Raw genomic sequence first — 5325 nt, forward strand, 5'->3', positions numbered from 1 at the left:
GTAGATAATCTTAAATTGCATACATTTACACAAAACCCAAAAAAAAAAAAAATTACAAAAACATACCAACCGGAAGAAATACATATACAGGACAAACTCAACTACAAACGATTGAAGCTGCTAGCCATGGAACAAATCCATAAAACAGTCCTTGTGCATCCCTCTATGTCTTTAAGCGTTCATCGAACATAACGCCCACCATTTACACCAAAGATGTTCGAATCACCACGTACCCATGAAGAAAATGTACGTGTAAGCAAAGAAAGAGCATTTGCAGACATGCGAATCGAAAGGACAAATGTACATGCAGAAAGCATCAATAGAAACTCTAGTCCTAACTATTTTCGCCACGTCCCAAATCCTCAGCCCACACTATTTCGCCTATAAATACTAGGGCCCTTAATCTTGCCATAACACAGTACCATACGAAAGAGTTTTGAACAAGCATGTCTTCCTCTACTTTGTTTTCTCTTACACTTTTGCTTTCTTGTTCTCTTCAATTGTTGCTTTGCTCAGATAGAGCAAGTGACCTCGCGACATGAGCAGCAACAAGCGCGACGACGCAGCTCTCAACATAGCGAATGCCAACTTCAGAGAATCAATGCCCTCGAGCCTGCTCGGAGGATTAAATCAGAGGCTGGTGTCACTGAAATTTGGGACGAAAATGATGAGCAGTTTGAATGTGCTTGGTGTTGCAGTTATCCGCCATACCATTCAAAAGCGAGGCCTCTTGTTGCCTGCATACACTAATACCCCTAAGCTTGTCTATGTAGAGCAAGGTATGCGCTTAAATATTATTTACCATTTCACAGTTACAATTAATTAATACACTTCTGTTGGTGTCAATGTAGGAAGGGGCATTCAGGGAGCTGTATTCCCAGGCTGTCCAGAGACATTCCAGTCATCAGGGCAGTTTTCTCGAGATGGAAGTCAAAGCTCCGAAGACCAGCACCAGAAGGTTCGACAAGTAAGAGAGGGTGATGTGGTTGCCTTGCCTTCCGGAGTTGCTGATTTGGTTTTTATAACAATGGTGATTCACCTCTCGTTCTTGTTCAACTTCTCGACACAATCAATCCTGCCAACCAGCTTGATCAGGATTTCAGGGTAAGAATCACAAAAATTCAAGCGTGCGATATCATGTAACAAGCAAACAAGGATGACTTTATAAGAAAACATTAATGTGCCATTTCAGAATTTCTTCCTTGCTGGCAACCCACAACGAGAATTGCAAAGCCAAAGAAGCTCATACCAGAGAGACCAGTTTGAAGGTCAACGTGGACGCCAAGACGAAGATTAAAGTCGGAGACACCAGCAAGACAGAAACCGCAATGTCTTCGGCGGCTTCGATGAGCAAATCCTGGCAGAAGTCAAGGAAGATCCAAGATTTGGAAATAGAAAAACAAGCATTGCTGGCTATAAAAATACATACCATCACGCTTAGCTGCTCAGCATTGATCAGTGTCATTCCTGCCTAGCACAAAGCTCCTACTAACTCCTAATCAGTCTCCCCTCCTCACAAAAAAACACCAAATTAGAGATGCTCATCGGGCTCCACCGACCACCACACCAGCCTCCCAGCCACCCTCACCTCCATCTTCGAACCAACAGAGCCGCCAGCCACTTGTAAAGGAGGAGAAGAAGGTGAAACCAAAGGAAAAAAAAGCAGATCAGATCCTATCGCTGCCAGAGAAAGACAAACGTTGCTTCTCCCTAGCTCTACAAATGTCTTTCTAGAGAGTGTGATCTCCGTCAGATGCAGCAACAGAGAAGGGTGTTTTGCACAGTGGCTTCTTGAAGGGAAAGAGAAGAAGATGAAAAAGGAAGAGAAGTGATCAAGTGATCAGCTTGTCTCCAGCAACGCAGCAGCAGCAACGGATCCAGCTCCACCTCCACCAGCAGTGGATTCAGCTGCTCAAGCAGCGGAAGGGATGGCTCCAGCCGCTGATAATCAAATGCATGGCTAGACTTCTACTTTCTGTTAAGGACTTGCACAAAATAGAAAGATCTGCTGTGACGTTTTGCAAAACAGAGTATCAGTTTCCAAGAAACTCCAGCAACACAGTAGCAGCAGCGGATCCAGATCCACCTCCACCAGCAGCGGATCCAGCACTTCTGACTTCTCCTTCCTACTCTTAGCGGCATAGTGTCTCCAGCAACGGATCCAGCTGCTCAAGCAGCGGAAGGGATGGCTCCAGCCGCTTGTGTGGCGGCTCCAGCAGTTGATCCGGCAGCGTTACCATTGGATCCGGGAGCACGAAGCCCTTGGGTTAGCTTGAAGATCTTCATTAGTTTTTCCATTCATGGATCTAATCTTTTATTAGCTCTTTGATTTTTCTTGTTAATTACTATCAAAGTTCATTAATTTGAGAGAACTCAGCATCCTTGCTTGGGCAGTTCATTAATTGAACCGTTAAAAGAAGAAGGAAAAGGAAAGCAGACAAATAATTGCAGCCTTATCACCTGGTTTGGGCAAGAAAGACTTATTAGCCTAAAAAACCTCTCCCAAAAAAACCATGGCCATCCAACATCAACATGAACATCCCTCAAACAACCAAAACACCCAAATCCATCCACCTCCACCTCCACGCCCCCTGTCCCACACACACCACCCTCAACCACATAAGTTTTACTTGGAGAGATATCCAAGTTACCTTTCCTATCATGATCTACGAGCTCGTCTGCTTCAAATTGGATATGTTCAAAGCCTTTTTATGGCAAGAAAACCAAACAAAGCTGGAAGGCGATTTGGGTTTTGTACCCTTTTCTCTAAAGACTCAACTGATGATATACTATGCAGCTTAAATAATATTTGGTTTGACTCTTATAAGTTGCGGGTTAACTTAGCAAGATTTGAAACAAGACACACACAAGGCAAAATCCCACAAAATCCCCTTAAACCTGTAGCTAGACTGAAAAGCCCACCTTTTTAGAACAAGAGATCACCGAACCTATGCAACAGTTCTGCAAACTATGGATACCCCGCACCATCTAATGTCTGCGCAAGAAACTTGTCTTCCTCAAAAAGCCACCTGAACTTGATTCGAGGAAAGAAACTGTCATTTACTCTCCAAAACCACAAGACATATCATGGTTGAACAATTGTTTGCTTGCATCTATATCTGCAGGTGTAGACTATGGAAAGATCCAAGATGAACTTATTAGTTGTGACATTCAATCAACCGGAATGAGGTTTCTTGGTGCTTCACAGGTTCTGATCCTATTTGAAGATCATCCCTCCATGATGCAAGCTTTTTGAGGCTGACTTGCCTTATTGGGACAAATATTTTGATGATAGAAGGCCATGGCTTTCTACGGATTGTGCCATTGATAGGTTAGCATGGATCTCCATACAAGGATTGCCAATAGTTGGATGGAACAGAAACTGTCTAGCAACTCTTCTCAGATCTACAGGAGATATTATTGGCTTTGACCGTTTAGGCTCAGACGCTCAGCCCTTGTATCTTTACGCTTACTGCTTAGTACAAGAAGTGATGAAGATATAAGGAAGACAATCATCTTGCACATTGATGGGGAAGAGCATACCATTCGTATTGACGAAATCGACAGTCTTCACTATCCCATGGCTGAGTCAATTTGCTACTCCATGGACACCTTCCATAGTAACTTAGTTTTGGAAAGATGGGTCCACAACTGGTGGCTATGAATCTAGTTCGGATGGAACTATAGCAAATTTTTTCAGTTGAAACTACTCATGACGTGGGGCTTGATACGGGGGACAAAATGAAAATCTTTTTCAAATTGTGAAGAGGCGGCAACTGATAAACCACATCTAGCTGATGATACAGCTTATAGGAGGCTTCATATTCGGCTCCAACTAGGCTCCAAGACCACAGCTCTCTTGTCATCATAAATGCACTGCAACAACTAGGGGGGCAAGTCCACTTCCCAACAATGTCTACAAATCTTTTCCCCGAAATTTTGGGATATACTCAAAAACTTAAATCATCACGTCAGCACAAACTAGCAACTATGTTGCCGATGTTAGCAAGGTGCAAGACTCCAATGTTCAAGCTCATCATTCGGTGGACCTTGGTCATGTTACTTCGGGCCACCCCCCTTATGGTAGAAGCCCAGCTTAGTTTGGGGTACTTACTGTTCTGACTCCCTTGATAGTACCTCCTCATTTTCTTGCTCCAATTATGACTTGGCCCATGAGCCACTTCAAGATACATGGCCCCAAACGGAATGAACAAAGCCAACCCCTAAAGTTGGGTTATACTATGTTATACCAACTCTAGAGATCTTACTCAACAGGACAGCAGTCAAGTAAATTTCGCTCAAGACGAAGAAAAGACAAAACTTTTAACAATTCATGGGACTTTACAGAGACACGCGGATGACATAGAAGAATCTACAGATGACTCAGATGTTCACATGGGGAATAGACGCCATTTTCAAAATGTTGGGGATTCTCATAAACATCTTTGTATAACAGGATCTATGCAATCAGGAGATGAAGAAGCCATTGTGAGTTCAGAAGATCGAGAAGTTCAGGGTATGGTCCAGATTGGGGAAGCTTTGCTTATTGGGGACAATTCCAACCTTTATGCTTTTGAAGGAGATATTCGGAAACAGCTTCAACAAGAGGAGGCTGACTGGAGGGCTGTCCAGTAAGTCCTTTGTTTCCTCTGCTTTTGGTTAGGATTTTTTTCTATTTTTCTTTATGAAGGTTCTCTCTTGGAACTTATGTGGTCTGGGTAGGGCTGGAAAATTGCGGGCTGTGGGTAGGCTTATTGATATTCATAAATATTGAAGTGTGCTTCCTTCTAGAAACTAAAATTAAGACTTGCACAGACTCTCTCATTTTTCGTGTTTGGAATAATAGCAATGTTAATTGGGCTTGTAACGAGGCTGAAGGTAGTAGAGGGGGTATGATTGCTCTTTGGGATGATACTAAATTTCAGGTTTCATCTGTTGAATATGGTTACGGGTGGATTGGTCTATACGGGTCAGCATATGCAAAAGTGGTTTTATATCTGTGCTATTGTTGGTGTTTATGCCCCTTGTTCTATGTCAGAAAAAAAGGGATCTTTGGAAGAACTTGTGTATCCTTAGACATGCCTTCCCTATTCCGTGGTTGATGGTGGGAGATTTTAATGAGACTTTGAATCAGATTGATAGAAGCAGTGGCTATCTTCATATCAAGGGCTCTTCAGCTTTTAGGAATTTTCTGGATTCTTGTCACCTTATTGAGTATCAACTGGCTGGAGGTTACTTCACTTGGTTCAGGAATTGCTTGATGAGCAAACTAGACCGTGCTTTCTCAGATGAATCCTTTCTTCTACAATTCTCAAATGTAATGCT

General features: G+C 42.8%; 1 pseudogene; it reads left to right on the forward strand.

Annotated features, from left to right (window-relative positions):
* The first annotated feature begins 446 nt into the window (after positions 1–446).
* Positions 447–2251, forward strand: LOC140956179 (legumin B-like; annotated as a pseudogene).
* The last annotated feature ends 3074 nt before the right edge of the window (positions 2252–5325 follow it).

The sequence above is a fragment of the Populus alba genome, chromosome 11, assembly GCF_005239225.2.
Source record: "Populus alba chromosome 11, ASM523922v2, whole genome shotgun sequence".
In the NCBI taxonomy this organism is placed as follows: Eukaryota; Viridiplantae; Streptophyta; class Magnoliopsida; order Malpighiales; family Salicaceae; genus Populus; species Populus alba.